The sequence below is a fragment of the Ambystoma mexicanum genome, chromosome 10, assembly GCF_040938575.1.
Source record: "Ambystoma mexicanum isolate Mex_15411 chromosome 10, UKY_AmexF1_1, whole genome shotgun sequence".
NCBI lineage: Eukaryota > Metazoa > Chordata > Amphibia > Caudata > Ambystomatidae > Ambystoma > Ambystoma mexicanum.
In genome coordinates this window covers 1001914810-1001937110 of record NC_090932.1, presented here as the reverse complement: position 1 = coordinate 1001937110, position 22301 = coordinate 1001914810, and positions in this window count along the sequence as shown.

The window sequence follows — 22301 nt, the reverse complement described above, 5'->3', positions numbered from 1 at the left end:
GGCTGGTTGATAAAATATAATATTTATTTATTTTAAAATTCAAAAGAAATCATACATTTATCCCACACATCCCCCCTGACTTCTCCTGGACTTCTAAGATGAGGGGGAGTCGGGCCAGTGGGATTTCTCCATGGGCTTCCAAGTCGAGGAGGAGTCGGTCCAGTGGGATTTCTCCATGGGCTTCCAACAGGATCAGGCAGGTATGAGTCCCTCTTCAATCGGAGAATGGTGCGTCCTGCTCCTTTTGTTGTCTCTGGTCGGAACGTGGAACAACACTCTCTGCTTTCCCTCAGCACTTCCTTTTATGGTGTGGAGCAGCACTCCCAGATCTCCTTTGGTTTCTCCCTTCCAGGCTGCTGCAGTGGTCCTCCTTGGTTGTTAGATAGGCAAACCAGTATGAATCTATGACAGAGAATACAAACCGGTTACGCCACTTTCCCACTAACTGCCCACCAATTGTGTTGACAGCAGTGCGATACACAGGCATTGAATAATAACAAATGATAATGGAGGAAATACTCCCTGTTCCATAATCAGATCTATAAATCCTATCAGCTCCCTTCTGGTTCTTCTATTCCTCGTTCTCATGTTTCCAATGTCTCCTCTGTTTGTCTCTGGGCTCTTCAATTTGTTGCAAAGTGTGCCTAGGGTGGCAGCTCTTTAGTTGATTAATATGGACCCATTTCTCTTCTGTCAAGTCACCTTTGGGGATGCGGATTCTGTAGTCGACAGGTGAGATTTTGTCTACAATTTCAAAAGGGCCCTGCCAGCTAGGCAAAAATGTGCGTTCTTTGGTCTGGTTTCGTTGGGAATTGTACACATAGACCCTGTCTCCTACTTGGTATTCCTTTTTGGTTGTTTTTAGATCATACCGAGTCTTCATGCCCTCTGCAGATCTTTCTAGATTCTGCTGAGAACACACAAAAGCATGCTGAAGGTGTTTTCTTAGGTTCTCAACATACTCATGAGTTGTGGAGGCGTTAATCAGTGTCTGCTCCTGTGTTCTATAGAGCAGATGCTGGGGTAGCACAATCCTTTGTCCAGTCATCAACTCAAATGGAGGCATCTTAGTTGCAGAAGAAGGTGTAGATCTGATGGCCATCAGGACAAGCAATAATCGGATTTTCCAACTTGGCCCAGAATCTGCCACAAACCTTTTTTTAAATGCTCACAATGGTTTTATTGTACCTTTCAACTCCACCACTAGAGGACTGGCGGTATGCAATGTGAAGTTTCCTTTTTATCCCAAGTATCTCATACGTCTTTGTCATCACTTTTCTGGTGAAGTGACTACCTCGTTCTGACTCAATCCTTTGGGGCAGTCCAAAACGTGAGAAGATGTGATTGATCATCAGGGCAGCTGCTGTTTCTGCCTTGCAAGTTGGGGCCTGGAGACATTCCACCCATTTGGTAAATAAGCATGTTACGGTTATCATGTACTTGTTCCCCCTAGAGGAGCGAATCACGGGCCTGATGAAGTCTACTTGTAAATCTGACCAGGTCAGTGTCATCCCCCTCTTCTGGGGGGGAGCTTGGTGTGTGAGTGAAGTTGGCTGAAATTGTGCACACACAAGACAACCCTTCAAGTAATGTTCGAGGTCCTGCCCCATGTGTGGCCAGTATGCAACCTCTAGCAAGATTTCTAAAGTAGTGTGAAACCCCCGATGACCGGCTGTGGCCGCATCATGGGCATGACTTAGCATCAGGCTTCAGAATGAGGTAAGGACCACCCACTGGTCACAGCCAGATATGGATCTCTTTACCAACAAACCATCTTGGATTCAGAACATTTTTGGACATTTCATCAACACCCTGAGGTGCTCTTTCCCAATGTAATCGGTATCTGTCAGGAGAAAGTTCTCAGGGTCCTCAATGTGTTGATAAAACTTACCAATAATCGGATCCCCTTTTTGGGCCGTGATTAAATCAGTATCTGGTGTCTCCTTACTCCATTGGGCAGTTGAGAGTTCATTGTGAGCATTTGTCTAGGACCTAGTGATAGCAGTGACCTGAATTTCCCCCAACAGGGACTCGCTCCCCCTGGATGGCTCCGGTTTTGGCCAGCTGATCAGCTAGGTCATTTCCAGTTTTGTCTGGCCCCTCTATTCTAGAATGACCCTTTATCTTCTTCCAGTAGATGGTCATCCCATTAGAGGTGAACAGATCATCAATATTTTGGATGAGTTTGCCATGTTTGAGCGGTTTGTTGTTAGCACATAGCATGCCTCTGGTTTTCCAATTTACCAGGTGCTCCACGAACCCGTTCCTGACATAATCTGAATCGGTGATTATGACCAGTTCGTGGAGTTGGTGTTGGACAGCAGTGAGGATGGCTTGATGAACTGCCATCAACTCTGCCACCAGGCTACTACGGGTACCGATTTTGTACCAAGCAGAGGGTTGCAGGGTATCATTCACCCAAGCATTCCCAACACCGGCCACCAGTTCCTTTTTCCTGTTGTCAACATGGCAGGAGCACCCATCCACATAGACTGTGGGCATTCCCTCACACTTTTCTTCTTCATAGACTTTGTGTGGGGAATTCAGGTACACCTCCATGTTGTCCTGGGTTTTAAGACTTTCGTCCTCAAGACAGTTTTCTCTGGCACAATCATGCAAGTCAGCCAGACCTTGCGCGAGGGGACTCTTCTTGTTTTGGCGATATCTGACCTCCACAGGAAAGCCTTACATTGACAGAATCCAGAAAGTAATTCTGGAATTACTCACATTTCTGGCCCCGTTTCTGTCGCTCTGGAGCTATTGCAAAGGCTGGTGGGGAGCCTCCACTATGATGTGTTCCCCCTGGATGAACGGGCAGTAATTTTTCAATGCCCACACCGTTGCCAGGAGTGCCTTCTCGCAATCGTTGAATTTTTCCTCCACAGAGGATACAGTCTTGCTTGCATAGGAGATGACTTTATTGAACTTGTTGTGCTTTTGATATAATACAGCGGTCAAACATGTATTTGAGAACCCTGTCTCCAAGAAGAACTCTTTGTTTCTGAGAGGGTAAACTAGACAAGGTGCTTGTGAGAGGCTTCTTTTGAGTTGCTTTACTGCCTCGGCTTGTTCTGGACCCTACTCCCACTTAACCCCCCCTTCAACAGATGGATCAGGGGTCTTGTGATCTCTGCGTAATCCTCAATGAACTTCCTACTGTAGTTAGTCAGTCCAAGGAGGCTCCTTAGCTCACACAGAGTTGTGGGGTCTTTGAGTTTTAGGAGGGCTTCCACTTTCTTTTCCTGGGGACAGAGACCCTCAGGAGTTATCTCATGCCCCAGGAAATTGACAGGGGTCATGCACTACTGTGCCTTTTGAAAGGAGAGTTTTTCTCCAGCAACCCTCAACTGTGTCAGAACATAATGGATTTCCGCTATGTGTTCCTCCACAGTCAAGCTTTTGATCAGGACATCATCTACATAGGCCAGGTTACCCCTTTCACCCAAGTCAGGCATGGCCTTATGTAAGAAGATGTTAAATTAGTTGCCGGAGTTGATGCTTCCGAAGGGAGTCCGGGTCCATGTGTACTGCTGCCCCCCCGAAGGTAAAGGCCACTTTGTATTGGTCCTCCCTACTGACAGGCATGGTCCAGTACCCATTGGTCAAGTCAATGGCACTGTAAACCCTTGACCCCTGGATCTGGGCCAGCCCCTGGTCAATGTAGGGGAGAGACCATCGGGACATGTGACCTATTTGTTCAGCTCCTTCAGGTCAGCACAGAGTCTCCACTGGCCGTTTGGTTTTAAAATCACCAGCACCAGATTATTAAAGGTGCTGTGGACTGGACGAATTATCCCACGGGACTCAAGGTTTTTGATCATTTCCCAGGGACTCCATGGATGCGAGAGGCAAGCAGTATTGCTTCACAAACACTGGAGTCATACCAGAGTCCGTGGGAATTGTTGTTGTATGGATTTCAGTGCGCCCACAGTCATATGAGTCCACCGCAAAGAGATCTTGAAAATCTAACAACACCTGCTTCAACTTTTGTTTTTGCTCCAGAGTCTCACAGGCATCAGCTAGGTTGAGTCGCTCTTCAACCATTTTCCTGAAGCCTGGAAATATGTCCGGTTTTGCTATCTCAGCGGCATCCTCCAGCTAGGTGGAGAGTTCCTTGGTGAGAGTATTGACCTGGACAGAGGATTTCAGGCAAGGGAGGCAGTCCTTGTGGACCAGGAAGATCACTTCATCCCGCCTGATGTCACGGGTCACTACAACCTCACCTTAATGGCTGGAAGAGTAAAAAAGGAAATTCCCCCCTTGCCGGGCGAAAATCCTTTCTGGTGTTATGTCATTGTCACTTTCACTGTCAAAACATTCATTTGGGATTGGTCCTATCAGTTCATTACTTAGATCTATCGAAAAATGTTGGTCATCAACCGCCATTCCAATAATGGTGCCTGCGCCCAGAGTGATGCTCCTAAGGTCGCTGTTATCAATCAATATTGGAATGGTGTTGTGTTGTACATTGACTATTGGTGTTGGGTTTAACCCCAACCCTTGCTGTTGGGGATGGGCATTGAGGTGAACATAGGCATCAGGATTTTGCAGTTTCTGTCCTCTTAATTTTTAATTCAAGTGGGAATAGTCGGGTCCGTTCTGGGATGGTGACATCCTCTCCAATTTGAACTTCAACTGCATACAGCAACAATTGGGCTGACCGAAATGCTTTTTCTGAATCATCAAAGTCCATGGGATTACCCCTTAGTTGGGACCAGGCTTTGTAGTTTATCAGGTCCAAATGAATGGCAAAATGATTGAGAATGTCACTGCCTAAATAGAATGCAGCAGGGACATCTCGCACGACCCTACAATTATGTACTATGCTTTTGTTGCCTATAGAAATTTTGAGCATACACCTGCTAGGCAAGAGATGTTTGGAATTGGGAGTTTCCAGGTCAATTTCCCAATTATCAATCAATTTAAATGTGGGAATGGCTGGATCTTTTGGGAGTTTTTGGAACATGGCTTTGCTGATGAAGCTCTTACCGTTGTTCATGCACACTCGTCGAGAACAGATTCCTTCCCCTCATTTAACTGAATAGGGATGAATAGCTGTTCTCTGAATGCCAGCTAAACTTTGAGCTGGTTTCTCACCACTCTTGACTATGGAATTGGGATTTTCAGATTGTGGATTGGTATAACATTTCAAAGTATTTCCTTCCAGTGTGGAATGCCACTTGAGACTGGAAGGAAGGTTGATTTTCAGAAATGGGGAGGAGTTCCCACTACCAGTTTGTTATCCTACTGCAATTACTGTCACGTCAGGAACTTGGTTGTTCTGAAAATGGAACTCAATATGATCAGGTTTTTGTTCAACCATGTGCCATTTAAACTAACATGGTTGACACTATGTTTTAATTTTATTGGCCTGTTAGTCTGGGTCCAGAGGACCTTGTTCACACAGTCTATTAGGGGGGAAAACCTACACAAGATGTCGTTCCCCAGTAGACAGGGTGTGCCCTCTGGAGTTACGACTATGACCGGGTGTTTTGCCTTATGTTGCCCAATTTTTATTTCCAAATCCGCAGTCCCCTCGACAGGAATCTCATTCCCATTGAAGTTCTGAAGTCGTCCAGGAAGAGGGGTGAGAGGGATCTGGTATCTCCTCCGTTTCTGAATTCAGCTGGTCAAAGGCCCTCTTTGACAGAAGAGTGGCTTGGGATCCAGTGTCTCCAGTGCCGAAAATGTACATTGCCCTTGCACTTGAACTTGGGCATAAAATCTACCCTCCTTCTCCTCCAATGAGCAAAGGAAATGGGCATTCTGGGCAAGTTTGGTGGTCAATTTCCTTATTTTTGACTCCGACCCAGGGGTAGTTTGGTCATGATTCAGTGTTGGAATTTGGGGATCTGAAAGAAGAATTTGACATTGGGATATGTGGGGAGTTTTGGGCTCCCCTTCTTCTGGGCCACCCCCCCCCCTTTTTGGAGGCAGTCCACAGGCTTGGTTTGAACCGTGTGGTTTCCTTGATGCTCATTCTGGGGTTCAACGATGGACGATCCTGACTCAGTCCCTACATTCACCCAGTCTTCATTTGGATCCCTTGGGACCCATTTTTCTTTGGGAGGAGTTCCCCTGTCCTTGAAAGAGAAGATTTTTTTTTTCCAGAATCTTCTGAGGATTCCTCTCCTTCAAATTGGAGGACACTAACCTCCTCCACAAAATGGGTCTTTTTGGGTTCTTTATTTCTCCTACCCACCCTGTGTTCCTTGGGTGGCAGATTTTTGGGGGCAGGAGATTTTGGTTCTGGTTTTTGGGTGTCCAGGGGCTTTTCACAGGTGAGGAAGGATGCTTTCTCTAGGGCTTTAAACCTCCCTTCCCCCCCTGCCTCCTCCTCTGGAACCAGTGAGTTGCCGGGGTGTTCCCCCGTCATTGTTCTGGAGTATCCGACTCTTGGTTCGTGGAGTTCTGAGCCCCCATGTTCATCTGAGGGTTCTGTTGAGCCCTCAGCATCATGCAACCCAGCTCCTGGGATAGGTTCTGGACCTGGCGTTCCAGTTGTGACACCCGTTCTAGCTGGTGCGGGGGTCGGTTACAGGTCATTTGGTCGAAAATAAAAGGTCGACAGGACAAATGGTCGACGCAATTTGGTCGAAAGACAAATGGTCGATTTTGGTTTTTTTTTGTATTTTCACATTTTTTTTTGGTGGGGGTCCCCCCAAACCCCTTTTTTTGCTAAAAAAACCGTTTAAAAAATTCGACCATTTGTCTTTCGACCAAATTGCGTCGACCATTTGTCTGTCGACCAATTGTCTGTCGACCAAATGACTGGACAGCGCGGGGGTCTCTGGTCAAGCCTAGGTGAATCACGCGAAGGGCAACTATCCCTTCTCCCATAGTACCCTGGGTATTGAGAATTTCGGTAACTCTCCACCCTTGGCCTCCCCTCTCCCGGGTTGGGCGGTCTGAGCTCCTGAAAGTGGGGAAAGAAGGGATGGTTGTCCTGCAGGTTGGGGTTTTGTGGCTACCGGGGAAAGAAACTCAACCCAGCATTTGGAGGATTACTGCCCTCCTGAGGAAAGTTAGAGGGGAAGTCTCCTGGGGCAGCACTTACCGGGTTGGAGTCCATACATACCCCAGGATTGGTCTGTTACCCTTGTATCTGGGGCTGATGTAATCAGGGATCCCATTTGTGGATTACCTCCCTGACTAGTACCTGTCTGGGATTGGTCCGAGGGCCTTCTGGGTCTTTGATTGGGTTAATTTGGTACAGGTATATTTTTAGGCCCCCACATCTCCAGATCTAAAATGGTGCAACCTTCACCTCCGCCACCTTAGCAGCAGCAGGGGTGTTGGCTGGTTTGGGGTTTTTGTTTGGATTTTTGTTATCTGCAGGTTTTTGGACCTCATAAATGTGGGTCGCCTGCTCTATGACCCAGTCTAGCGATCTTTTCTCATGAAAGTCCCTCATCAGCTGGGTCATTATATATTTTGGGAGGGCATGAAAGTAGGTAGTGATGAAATCCCGACTATCTGTGCGCACCCTCCTGGTGGTCTGTGCAAAGGCGCGTTTGAGCTCCACACAAATTCTTGGCGGGGGGCCTGATCTTCCCTGCACTGCAGATTGTAGGCCACCTTGTGGGCCTCTTGGGGGTTTCTGTGAGCAGAAAAAATGTTTCAAGACGGCCGCCCTGTAGGTGGACCACCTGGAGTGGTTCTGGTCCTCCAGTCCCGCAAAGAAACTGGAGTATTCATGGGAGAAGGTCCATTTAACATACTCTATGCAATTATGGCTCTCCGACATTGTGAAAAGTAGCCATCATTTGCTCATATAGTTCTAAGTGTTCCCAAACAGAATACTTTGCATTTTTATGATATGGAGTTATGAAACTCCTAATGGCCTTAATCTGCCTAATGGGATCTTTGTTCATAGCTCTCTAAATACAAAATACAAATTCTTTGTTTTAATCACCCGAGTCCACTCGCCCTCCGACTCAGAGGCGCTGCTACTGGAGGTCCCTTCTTGATCCTCTAGGCACACCCGGATTCTGCAAGCTTGAGAAGGGCTCGTAGAATGTTGGAACCTAGTTTTTCTACTCCTGTGGTGATCGGAAGAGTCTTCTGACTCTTTCCTGCTCTCAGGTTTGGTGAAGTATCCCCCCCACTGCCCTAACTGTGTAGAGGTCTTCAGGATGCTCTTTTTGGGCCTCATTTCCTTTCATTCCCCCTCAAATTTAACCAACTGGTCCCTTGGAAGGTGGTATTTCAGTGGATCTGATTCCCTGACCCTCCCCTCATAGGAGTCTTCCTTGTCAGAGAGATCAGCGCTAACATTTGGGTATCTGTACAGGGACACCCGTTCATCAATTTCTGGGGGGCACTGATCTGTCAGTCCCATTTTACCAAATCTATGGATTTCTGCCAGCTCCATGGCTCCCGGCTCATGTAATCCATGAGCCATGAAGTTGGTGGTGTTCATTCATGGTATTGAATGGGTTGGAGTCCCTGTGTACAGAGGTCCTTATGCTATGATCAGGGGTTGCCCTGTCCCTCTCTACCTGTTCAGGGTCCCTCCAGTTAGGATTTAGTCTAGCACTCTCTTTCTCCAACCTTGCTAGCTTTTCTTTTCAGCCCCTATTCCTTGGTAATAAGCAAAGATCTGAGCCTTTTGTTCATCTATCAAGGCCTTACTGGTCTCAATGATCTGCTCTTGCGCTGCCACTTGTTGGTGGAGCCCATCAATTTTTTCACAGAGGGTCTCATTGTCTCTCTGCGCTTCCTGCATGTTTTGGGAATAATGAGACATTTTCTCTTGCAGGAGATTCATCTCCTGGGTTTGTGTATCTTTGGCTTGAGTGTTCTCTTCCAGAGCACCCTCTACCCGTCTGGCGTGCTCCAGTAGCTTCCCATACTCTGTTTTTAGTTCATTGAGCTCCTCGAGGGCTAACTTACTTTTCGTGCAACTCGGTTTTTAACTCGCTTATTTCCTGGCCTAGAGCGTCTTTCTCTTGATTTAGGGTGCTCCTCTTCTCTGCCACGTCATACGTTTGTTTTTTGATAATATTGGATTTCTGGCACTCCTGATCAACTTCCTCTTGAGAGTGGAGGTCTTTCACAATTAATTTATTATTTTCCTCTTTCAATGTGTCTATCTGGTCTCGTAGGGTAACCATCTGCTCTGCGCAGACTCAATTAAAATGTATTTGCTGGTTAGTCAACCTATTCCTTACACTCCTCTTCCAATGCCTGTAATTGGGTCTCTTGATCTGCCTTTTTGTGCTGTTGGAGAGCCAAATCCTCTTTTAATTTTGTGACATAGGGCCTCATTATGAGAATGGAGGTAATGAAAAAACAAAGGCGGAATGGTAATAGCGGCATCGTTAACGGGTCTGGGGCATTCTGACCCAACAACCCGCCAATACCGGCACCGCCCGTACCGTGCCCCCTCATACTGGCATGGACGCGTACACGCGCCCCTTCGGGGAGCAAATACCGGCATGCCGGTAATAGGAGGACATCACAACCCACGCAGACATGCAAATACCGGCATCCCGAAGGCAGTAATCAGTGAGTGCACGATGCTGGCCATACAGGCATCGCAGACCACCCGCAAACAGAAATCAGCAATCAAGCCAACTGCCACAGGTGCACACAATCACCACAGGTGGAGTTAATGGAGGCTGGGCCAGTATAAAATAAGTACACCCACACACCACTCCCCTTCCTACACCAAAATGCTACCACTAGCTGTTGCAATCATGGTGCTGGAGGACATGCCTATACTGCTACAACTACAGCAACAACAACAACAACCACAGCAGCAACAACAGGCAGCACAGAGGAGACGCAGGAGGAGAAGGAGGGTGAGACAGGGCCAGCAATTACCACCAGCGCAGCCAGCAGTGCCTCATAGGCAGCCACCATTCCCTCGCATCAGACCCAGGCCATTCAACCTACCCCCTGAGCAGATCCACACCCTGTATCGGTTGGACCGGGACACCATCACCACCATAGTGGACATGATACACAACGACATTGCCAGCCTCATAGAAATACGCACTGCCATCCCCCCGCTACTAAAAGGTAGTGTCTGTGCTCTACTTCCTGGCCACAGGCACCTATCAACACACAGTGGGGCAGCTGCATGGCATTTCACAACCACTATTTTCACGAATGCTGAACCAAGTGCTGGATGCCCTCCTGAAGCATGCAAGCACCCACATATCCCTACCACGGACTGCCCAGAAGATAGCTGACACCAAAGTAGGCTTACATGCACTGGCAGGCATGCCCAATTGTGTTGGTGCCCTGGACTGCACCCATATGGAATTGGTAGTCCCCCATGCCATAGAGGCGGTGTACCACAATCGCAAGCAATACCACTCCATCACTGTGCAAATGGTATGTGACTCCAGCAAGATCATCACACATTACTGCACCCGATTTCCCGGATCAACACATGATGCTATGGTGCTGTGCAACTCCACGCTAACCCGTCACATGGAGCGACATGCTGGACCACATGACTCTCTGCTTGGTGAGTTGCCCAACTGGGCCATGGCAGTGCTTTGGGGTACTGATGTGTAGGGATGCATACTCCACCTGGGTGGGAAAGGGGCGGTGGAATGCATACTCCACCTGGGTGGAAAAGGGGGGATGCATACTCCACCTGGGTGGGAAAGGGGGGGATGCATACTCCACCTGGGTGGGAAAGGGGGGATGCATACTCCACCTGGTTGGCAAATGACTGTGATTGGAGAATGCATGCAGAGACAGACACTCCTGACCTGAACCTCCCAAACCCAACATGACACATCACTGGCAAACATTTGACCAATTATGCATATCGATGACAACAAGTAAGAGCCACAACCAGGCCACCATGGGTATGTCAAGCAATGCATGACTGAACAGGATTGCAACTGTGCCAATGTGGCTAGTGTGACCATGCACAGTGTGGAATAAACAGCATAAATGGGAGGCTAAACATTGTCGTACAACCACAGTACAAACGCCTCAGCATGCATTATTTCACCCTGCATCATCTATTGAACGCCATCCAGACTACCACGCCTCATAGCTGTATAGTATGCATCTAGGTAACATTCTTGCATACGTACAGGGACATGTGCATGTCCACACCAAATAGCTGCAGCCATGACTGTGCTTCCTGAAGCTGTCAGCTCAGAGTGAGACAAACCTATTTGTATTTGCTTGCAGGTGACGGAGGATATCCCTTGAGGCCGTGGCTACTTACCCCTGTGAGGAACCCGCATAACAGCCATTAAGAGGAGTACAAACGTGTTCACACCCGTATCCGTGTTATGTTTGAGCAGACCTTTGGCCTGTTGAAGGCGAGTTTCCGCTGCCTAAGCAGGTCTGGTGGGGCACTCCTTTATAAGCCTGAGAAGGTGGCAAAGATCACCATGGCCTGTGTCATGCTGCACAACATGTGCATCCGGAGAAATGTACCACTGCCACCTGACATTGACATGCATGCACCGGGTGAGTATGATGAGGATGGAGACGGAGGTGAAGTAGCACCCCTGCCAGTACCTGATGCACGGGATGGCCATGCAGTACGTCAATCACTGATTCACGAATATTCTGAACCACAGGGACTATGATAGACATTTGTCAGTGACACACTGGGTCCATGTCGACATGCACACAGGGATTGTTGGGAGTTGGGCACTGAACACCGTCACACATAAAATGGATACACACGAAATGAACAATGTCCAGCCATTGAATGTTTTTTCTCACAACTGATGTATTAGTTCAAACAGCAAAAATGTGATAACTGCCCCCCAAACCCCCAGTGAACTCCTAAACCCCCCAGTTTACTACAAACCCCCACAACAAACTCCAAAACCCCCAGTGAACTCCCAAACCCCCCGCCAATTAACTCCATAAAATGCTCCCCTTCACCCCCAACCATGTGTCCCATTCCCATTGTCCGCCCACACTACTTGCGGGACTTTTTGCTGTACGGGGGCAGCATTTCGGTGTGCCTTGCACTCCTTCTGGTCGGCGCACAGGGCTGGTGGGGACTGAGGAAGCAGGTGTGGTGGCTGATGAGGAGTCATGTGGCAAGTTCCATGCCTGCTGCAAGGCGTGACCGCTGCATGTGGAGCAGCATTGATGTAAGTACTTGTGTTATTGCCCCAGACAGTCCCTCATCAGCACAGCCGACGCATTCACAGTGGCTGTGTTTGCTGTAACGGCCGCTGTGGGCCCTGCAAGGGCGATTTCCCGCCTGGTGTCCTCTCCATCCGCAATGTACTGCCGCAGGGGCTCCAACATGGACTCCTGTCGGGCCTCCACCCTCGACAGACATGACTCGAGGGTGTTGGTGGGAGCTGGAGTGGTGGGTGGTGCAGTCACAGGGCCTGCATTTTCCATGGTGTCCTCCTGGAAGGGGCTGAGGTCTGAATCATGGAGGCAGGGATCAGCGCTGCTGTAGGTGGGTGAGGGCTGGATATGGGGCAGAGGGTGGACACAGGGCTTGGGCTGGGTGGACATGTCACTTCCGTGACTCCCTCCTGGTCCACATTGTCCTCCAAGTCATCCTCAGTGGTCGCCAGTGCTTGTAGGGACTCCCCTTCAACTGGTGTGGGTGTGGGCTGCTGGATCTCAAGTCTGTCAGGCACACTGGCAGCAGGTGTTGTTGGCTGTGTCTCGGCTTGGTCAGGCACACTGGCTGTGGGTGTGGCCTGCTTGGCTGCCACGGAGGTGGTGGTGGCGGTAGCCCTTTTCTTTGGGTGGGACAGGTATGCCCTTGCGGTGGTGTCTTGGCTCGCATCTTCCTCATCGGTGCCTGGGGGGTAGAAGAGATGCAGGGCATCAGTGATGGTGCTACATGCCAGAAGCATACAATGGTGCTGTTCATTATTCATTTAATCATGCATTCATGTCTTACAGCTGTGTCACACACGGTATTCGGAGGGGGCATTTTGGAATTCGCTGCATGGCAGGTGGAATGCCGTTGATTTGGGGTTTGTGTGATGTATTACATGGGCACAGTCTAGGTGTGTTTGCTGTGTGTTGGTTATGGGATTGGCACTCAGCACGCATTTCTGTCTGGCAGGCTTTGGCCTGCCATCTGGACTTGGATATTTTCATGTGGGTGTTGGGACATGCATTGCCTTGCCTAGACTCTCTTCCATATCACTTGTGCTACGTCATGGTTTCCCCTACAGGGATCTGCAGGGTCACTCACCTCCTTCTGGTGATGATGCCGCACCCGTCTTCATCTCCCCAAATCCCTCGATGGACTGTGGATTTATGAAGCTGCTTGCGGTCTCCTCCCAGGGGAGCATTTTGACAGGAGAGTGGGAACGCCCGCCTGTGGCCATGGCCTCCCTCCTGTTGCTTGCCATGATGTTGCGGACCCTCAATCGGAGGTCATCCCACCTCTTCCTGCAGTCCTTGACACTACATGGGGTGGTTCCTACAGCCGACACCTTGCGGGCTACCTCCTGCCAGATGTCCTTCTTCTTCTGCTGCACCTCACGCTTCATGTCATGGGATTTCATGAGATCTGCATGTGCAGCAAGGCTGAATTAAACATATTTAATTAAGTGTTGGAAAAACGCTGTTTCCGCAGCCGGGAGGTGGTCTTCCGGGTAGCCTTGGACAATCTGGAAGTATTGGCACAGGGTTCTCCAGAAATCAACTAGTGGTTTGGGAGGATTGTAATGGATTGTGTTTTAAAAGATGGCCGTCGGCTCATTTCAACAACCAACAGGAGTAACAAGGGATAACAGGCGTATCTCAGTCCTATGGTCTGGCCTGTATATAACCTAATATTCATTTAAACATCAAAGACCATAGAACTCGTGAATCTGTGTTAGAGAGTTCATGTATACAATTGGTTAGCAAAAGTTCATTTGTTACCTATATCTAAACAGGAGGTGTCCATATGTGGACAATGTGTGAGGAGAAAGAATTCAATTCTACTCACTAGGACATAATACAATCATAAATATTTTATTCATATATCAACATTATATAAAAAAACACATATAAAAATCCATTTTATAGTCCTAGAAATTCAAAGATTCATCAGAAGTACCTATGACAGTGCAAATCTAGAGTCAGTTAGTGATCAAATAACCTATCTGATTAGGTACCGCAAAAATATCATATCTCAAAGTAAGAATACATCAGACATACTTCATTCATACACACTCGCACATTCTAACCTTATCATTTTTAATACATTCAAATCTAAACAGTTAAATCACAAATATAAAACAAATATCTAAAATACAATCACAGGTCACTATTATTCGGAAAAAATGACAAATCAACAACCTTCTGAGGTATAAATCGCTGCTACTGTTGTGATTTGATCTAATTTTAACAATACTATACAAGATAGGATTGATTTCCCCAACCCAACATGTTTCTTTCTGTACTCGGATTATTATGCAGAAATTCTTCAGGGGTTAAGTATATCTTGTGTATTCAGGACTGAAATATTTTTCAATGTAGACCACCGAACAGTATCATGAACTCACCTATAGAAAACAAACACAGAAACACGCTCAATCAGGCTCTAAATGCAATAATCTACTGATTGATATAAGCTAACTTCGTACTATTAATGAACGAAGTGCACAATCAAAGAGGTAATTTTTGACCCCTACAACATCGTCTTCTGAACAGAAGAAGTCGCTTTTACCAAATGGCAAAGTAACTAAGAGACCAACTCAATTGTTCTAATCTTAACATACTACCACAATTGTGATCATCGTTAGACTCACCCATATCACCAGAACTATATGGTAATTTTAGATACATTATAGTGGTGTCGTTAATTTTTTAATCATAGTTGTCGTACGAAATATGCCAAAAATAAGGACGAACAATTACTTTATAACCCCATTACCAGATATGGTTCTGTGTTACATAAAACCAACAGGTGGATATTAAAACACAATGTGTCATATACTTCAAAAGCATCATGAACTCACTGTTAGAGAGCAATTCCAACTCTTTAGGGTTTATATCTCTGAGCAATTTCGTCTCTCGGCATCAGTTGGTTACAGTCTACTATTTTATAAATCAATGTAGCTGCTATTCGGCCCCTCGTAATTGGAGAACTTACGTGTCCAATATACTTTGGACAATCTCTACAGAAAAGAAAGAATAACAAAACAATGGCATGAAGGCCAATTGAACCCTTTTATGATGTCAAGTTTCATTTTCAAAGGGTATAAAGCCAGGGTCTATTATTAATACAATCTATCTCGCGATCTTCACAGGGTGGCCGTGGCAATACCCACCTTATCACTGACTGTAATCAATACTAGTAGTATTCATTGTGTAGAATATCGACTCAACAATAAGATGACGTGGGCAACCAGTGGGGCGAGTTTTCCTCTTATTACGTTCCTCATTTATGCGCCCAATCTGTGTGTACGACAAAGCGGGAACAGTATTATAGTTCGAAAGGTTCAAACTCAAACTCTTTTTTACATTTTAAATCCATTCTAAGTTATATTAGTTATCCGATAACTGTAAGGCTTTGCGTTTTAGTAAAACAATCTAGATACGCATACGTTCTCAATACACAAAAGAGTATCGGTAATTCCATAATCTATAATTACACTTACCGAAAGACATATGTTGTGTCCATCGTCAGTTGTTTTACGGATAGCCGGCTCCATCTGCAAAGCAGTATTAGGGCTTTAAATACGATCTAAGGTCTAGCGTATACTCACATGACCGTCGCGTATCGAGCGTCATTAGATCCAAGGGATCAGCAACAAATGCACGGTTATTCGTGCGTTTCTGACATCGGTGTCGGACCCATCCGGCTATCTAAAATTTTCACATAGCATTAGCGAGCCCCTCTATGTTGTTATTGTCAGAGGGCCCGGGCCCTACTCCCTGTTATTTACGTGCAACAAAGCACGGGTGAACAATATAACGGGATCACTACGTTTCTCAAGCATACAGCTCTTTATATCGTAACATGTGAGTATCATACCTCTGTACATATCGGACTATTATTCGTATTGTCATTCGTACTCTGGTCATTCTAGTACGGTAGGAGATAAAATGAAATATTCCAATGGTATAAATTATATATTCCAGTTTATTAATTCATTTAGGCCGGTCACATGACTATTACTCATATAAATGAGTTTCAGTTCCTCTCTGGACAAGATTTGTTTATCAACAGCTCTATTATTAGTAATAGGGAGTTTTTTCAACACTGTCCACTTTAGGTCATTACAGTTGTGGTCACGCATTATAAAATGGCCAACCATCGGAGCCGTGAGGTTTTTAGTCCTGATACAGCTTTTATGCTCATTTATACGGATCTTAATTTTTTGCTCTGTTTTGCCGATATATAATTTCGGACATGGACACCATATAGCATATATTACATTTTGGGAATTACAATTAGAAAACATTTTCTGTTCCCATGGTCTAGATAACCCAATGTCAATTTCTGTAGTTCGACTAGTGAACTGACAACATACACAGGCACCACAAGGTGCATGTCCTCTAGGTTTTGACATCCCCCATTGTTGAGTAATGGTCATTTGGTCGTTATTTCTGATGCTAATATCATTTCTGCTGATCAGTTCTTTGATATTGCGGCCCCGTTTAAAAGTGCAACGGGGGACTGGAATAGATATTTTGGCTTGTGCTAGTAAATGCCAATGTTTTTTTATTATCTTTACCACATGGTTAGATAAATGGTTGAATGTGCTAACAAAAAATAAAGGATCGGTATTGTTGGAAACAGTCTTGGGCCGATATTCCAGAAGAGCATTACGATGGTTGTTCAATGCCCTTTTAAAAGATCTCCTTACAATTTTGGCTGGATAGCCTCTATGGATCAAATTCTGGCTAAGACCTAAGTGCTTCCGACTGAAATATTTCTTTGCTACTACTATTCCGTTTCAATCTGAGAAATTGGCCAAACGGTAAGTTGTCTCTTAAAGCTTTAGGGTGGAAGCTATCATATCTCAACAACGAGTTCCGGTCTGTAGCCTTGTGATATGGTTTAAGAGTCAATCGTCGAATAGACTGATCAGCGCAGATTGTCAGATCTAAAAAGTCTATCGAATCCCTGTGGTAACTGATAGTAAATTTAAGAAAGGGATTTACCCCATTTAGCCACTGAAAAAAAGCTAAAAGAGTCATTTCATCTCCGTGCCAAATTAATAACACATCATCGATGTATCTCTTCCATATCTTAATGTGGTGTTTATAGATGTTATTGTCACTGTAGATACTCATTTGTTCAACGAAATCTACATATAAGTTAGCCAGGGAAGGGGCTACGGCCGACCCCATGGCAGTCCCGTGGACCTGTTGGAAAAAAAGTCCATCGAACTGGAAATAGTTCTCTGTCAGTGAAAGCTCAGTACACCATAGAATAAACGAATTAGGCGTCATACCTGTAGATCGTTTTGTGTGAAGTAATTCTTCTATTACTTCAAGTGTTGCTTTTTGGGGAATCTTTGTGTACAAAGAGACGATATCTAGAGTCACCATGATATCTTCGTTTGCGTTGAAAGGAAAATTCTCGATTAGATTAATTACTGACATCGAGTCTTGAATATAAGAAGGCATCTCTTTTACAAATCCTTTCAGAAAGGAGTCTGCGAATTTAGCCAGAGGTTCCAGAATAGAATTAGTTCCAGAAACGATGGGTCTCCCCGGGGGATTTGTAAGAGTTTTGTGGACTTTCGGGAGAATATAAAACAGGGGAATATTAGGATCATGTTTAACAAGAAAATCTGCTTCTTTGCTAGTGATCCATCCTCTGTCTCGAGCTTTCTCTACTTTAAGGGATATTAATGTCTTCAGTCGGGTGGTAGGGTCCAGTGTAATAGATTTGTAAAATGTAGTGTCTGCCAATTGTCGTTGACATTCTTTCACATAGTCTGTGCGGTTCATAAGAACAATTGCACCACCTTTGTCAGCTCTTCGAATGACTATAGATTTATTATTTTTAAGTGATTTGAAGGCTTTCTTCTGGGCTGCAGAACAATTTTGAAATGCATGCCGAGAGTGAGACCTTTCTAGATCTGCTAAATCTGCCAGCACTCTTCTTTCGAAAACCACAGATTCTGGGCTGTGGCTCGTAACAGGGGGTGAGAAAGATGAAGGGTTGTGTAAACCGCTATTAGTTTCTTCTACCTCAAACCGATTCTCATGAAAAAATTGTCTTAGATGAATCTTTCTAAACAATCCCTCGATCTCCACTCTCGAGATAAACCGATCATATGAGACTGTAGGGACAAATCAGAACCCCTTTTCAATGACCGTCATTTCCACGTCTGAAGGTGTAAAATTCGACAGGTTGATTAGTAAGCTCTGCTGCTTCTTGTCACTGGTGGTTCGTAGTCCCAATTCTGTAGGTCCTGATCTAAAAAACCTACTGTTTGTCCTCTCCCTCGTTGGAAGAAACGAGAATTCTGTGGTCTGCGTCTATTAGAATTACCACGGCCACGGGTATTGCCTCTTCTCTGGTATATACCTCCCTGGTGGTTAATCTGGGTGTCATCATCTGAGCTATGTGAACTATACGATGTATTTGTAAACCTTACGTTCTTTTTCTGGTGTTGTTGTTTCTGTGCCCCATCATATTGTTGGTCGGGTATATATCCTTCCTGAGTATAACAAAAAGCTTTTTCATGGGAGAAATTAGTAATGTCTGTCTTCAAGCGCCTAATACGGTCGCGAACTGTAGATTCCTTGAAATCGTTCATCTCTTTTATAATTTCGTCCAATCTTTTAGTATATACTTCAAGGGGGACTCATTTTTTAATAGCTTCTTCCAATTTTTTAAGTTCCTCCAATTGTTTAACTGACATTTCTTTCGCCGTGTCTATTATAAGGATGAGCCAATCGCGTCCGCATTTATTAGCAATATAACTCCACCTTATAATAAAATCTTTATTGTCTAGAAATAGTCTGGGTTCATTTCGAACGACTAGACCCTGTGGTAGAACACCGTTACGTAAATATTCTAACATTATTGTCCCCTGGAGTTCTGTACGTATTGACCTCTTTCTAAGTTGGAATAATTCATCCCAATTGCTGATATTAGTAAGGGGAGAGCTATCCCCATCTTGAGAGAAAAGAGAAGATTGGGCCAATAAATCTGCCACGTATTTATCATCATAACTACGTGTTTTATCGGCAGCCATATTTAAACCAAAGTCAGTCTCACAACCCGGAAATTTTAGTATTCACCTACGTGTGTTTCAAATAGTTCTGGAATAAGTATGGATAAATAAAGCGATAACGGCACAATCGTGGTGTCTGAGTATCAAAGAAAGACGATATTATATCCCACGGACGGTAACCGTGCATAAAACAACAACCAACAGGAGTAACAAGGGATAACAGGCGTATCTCAGTCCTATGGTCTGGCCTGTATATAACCTAATATTCATTTAAACATCAGAGACCATAGAACTCGTGAATCTGTGTTAGAGAGTTCATGTATACAATTGGCTAGCAAAAGTTCATTTGTTACCTATATCTAAACAGGAGGACCACGTGTCCATATTTCACGACAATGTGTGAGGAGAAAGAATTCAATTCTACTCAATAGGACATAATACAATCATAAATATTTTATTCATATATCAACATTATATAAAAAAACACATATAAAAATTCATTTTTATATGTCGGCTCATTTCCCCTTCCGACACGATGACGTTATTTCCGGGTCAGGTTTTACGAGCCCGGTATTAGCATGTTGGTATTACCGGGTCGGTATTTTGGGGTTCCTCCTAGGTGGTGCCGGTATCAGCAGGTCCTGTGATGGTGCTATCGAGGGGTTGGAGGGCCTTTTGCGGCATGCCGGTATGTCCATTACTGGCATGAGGGTTCGCGCGTGCTCGCGCACTCATAGTCACCCGCTATTAGCGGCGTCATACGAGCACGGACCCGCTCGTTCCACCATGCCGATAATGATCCCGTTTTTACTGCGCTACTCGTAATGAGGCCCATAATCTCTAGATTCTGCCTCCAATTCTTGGCTGTTCCGTAATTTCTTTTCTGCTGAATCTAGATCAGTCTGGATTTTATGTAGTAATTCAATTTGATTCTGTGCCAGAACTGTGCTTTCAACATGCTTTTCCCGTATCACTCCCATGTGGAGGTATAGGTAGGCCGCAATTCTGGCAATTTTGATTTGCTCCTCTTTAATTTGTGGGGCCATGTATAATTCACACAGAGCTTGGTGTAATAGGCCATTGTCCTGCCATGTATCCAGGTTCATGGCGGTGACCTGTTTTCTGATTTCCTGCAGCCAGACATTTTCATCCTGTTCTGGCCATTCACAGACATTTTCATCCTGTTCTGGTCATTCACCCCTGACAAAAAGCTTGTGCAGGAGGTGTTCCCTAGCCATACTGATTTCTACTGCAACAGCCATCTTGGCAATGTTCTTTCTTTATTAATTATTTCGGGGTTGATTTAATTTTACTTTTACAGAAAGGCATGGTACTTAGAGTATTTGTTTTGGAAGGCGCTTGTACAGTGTTACCCAGTATTCACACCACACAAAGTTTTGCTACCCTGCAGGCTAGTCTGCTTTGTTAGACTGTAACCAAACTCAAAATCACAGCCCCCCAAATTTGTTAAGGATTTCAATCAGGCGACACACACCTTAGTCTTGGCCCAGTATGCAGCGCGCGATTGAAATGCTTATGTTAGATAATATTTATTTATTTTAAAATTCAAAAGAAATCATACAATTTTTAATATGGGCCAACAATCACCAATGAGGTGATATGAAGAATATGAATGCAAGCAATGCACTTAGTTTACCCTTCTATTGACACAACTCCAACACACCAGGGAATATGAGCACTTTTTGATTTTAGGTCATATAGCACTGGAGTTAAAATTTCCCCCTGCAATGTTCCCTCAACCCACAAAGAAAAACAGATTTTAAACCCTGGCAATACGAAATGACACACAGAAATTGATGAATAAATGAATGAATGTGTCTAAAACTCTTGAAACAAAAACAATTTTATTTACTGGAGAAACACTGGAAAGATACTAACAATCACAAGCAATGGTTTGAGCAAAAGCATACAATCCGAAATTACATGGAAGATTGAAAACAGTTTATAATCAAAATGACACATTGTAAAATTAGCTAACTTTTGCCATTCCCGCCTGAATTTACCAAAACAGTTTTTAATTTAAACGGGTGAAATATTGTAAATCCAGATGTGGTTTTTGGGTTGGGGTGGGGTGGGGGGGGGGGTGGTGGTAGCTATGGATCCTAGGTACAATATGGAATTGAAATTAGGTCTCTAGCTGGTCAATTGAGTGAGTTATGCAAGATCTAGTGAGGTGCTTTTTTGAGAAAATGAAGGCGCGAAAAAGGAACAGAAATCAAATTTGACAAGGACAGTTTTACTCTACACTAGGGCATTCAGGCTAGGCTACCAGATTGAGACACAGTAAGCCCTGGGGGTTGACTTGTGAGTTCAACCCTAGCACCTCCACGCCCGCCCTGGCGGACCCAGTCTGATCACTCCAAACAAGATTAATAGCTCAGGATTTTACAAGACAAAATTATTAAACATGTTGGCGCTACCACGAGGAATCAAAGGCAGGGTTTCAAGAATGATTTTTGACAATATTACAGTTATCAGGATAAGGATAGGATGGCTTATAAAGTGGAACTAAGGACAAGGCAAGGCCATTTATGCTATGGTTCTGTGGTTCCTATTGATACTCACAGTCCACTTTTAGTTTGGATTTTGGACAGTCAGCACTCTGGATCACCACACGGATCTGGTCTAACACAGGGCAGCCGGACAAAATCCGTGGGACAGGGTCAGCTGGGCAGGGATTGGACACCAAAGGATAGTTCTTCTGGACTGATAATTTTGGTTACTGGATAAGATAGGGCATCAGGAGAGCAGGATAGCAGCAGCATGAAGTGATTGGCAAGCCAGGTTAGTTCAGGATGCTTCCCAAAACACCCCAGCATTTGCCTTGGTTATGGGGATTACTTTAGAATAGAGACCTAGCTGAAGCAAGATCTGCAAGGTTTGGCCTTGTGGTTGGGATCTGGAGTCTAGATGAATAAATGTAAGATGAAGACAGGACCAGACAGGACGCCGGGCAGGAAATCAGGAATCGGACAGGAATCAGTGTGTCCCTGTGTATTGTCAGGGGCTCTTATTTATAATTCCAGATGACATCATCACAGTATATGACAGGGGCAGGCTTTACTACACACGCCCCTAACAATAGGATTGGGCAAGGGTAGTAATCTCTGCCTTGCTCTCTGCTAGTTGGATTTCTAAGGGGATGATGTCAGGTTTATGAGGTGAAGTTTTCAA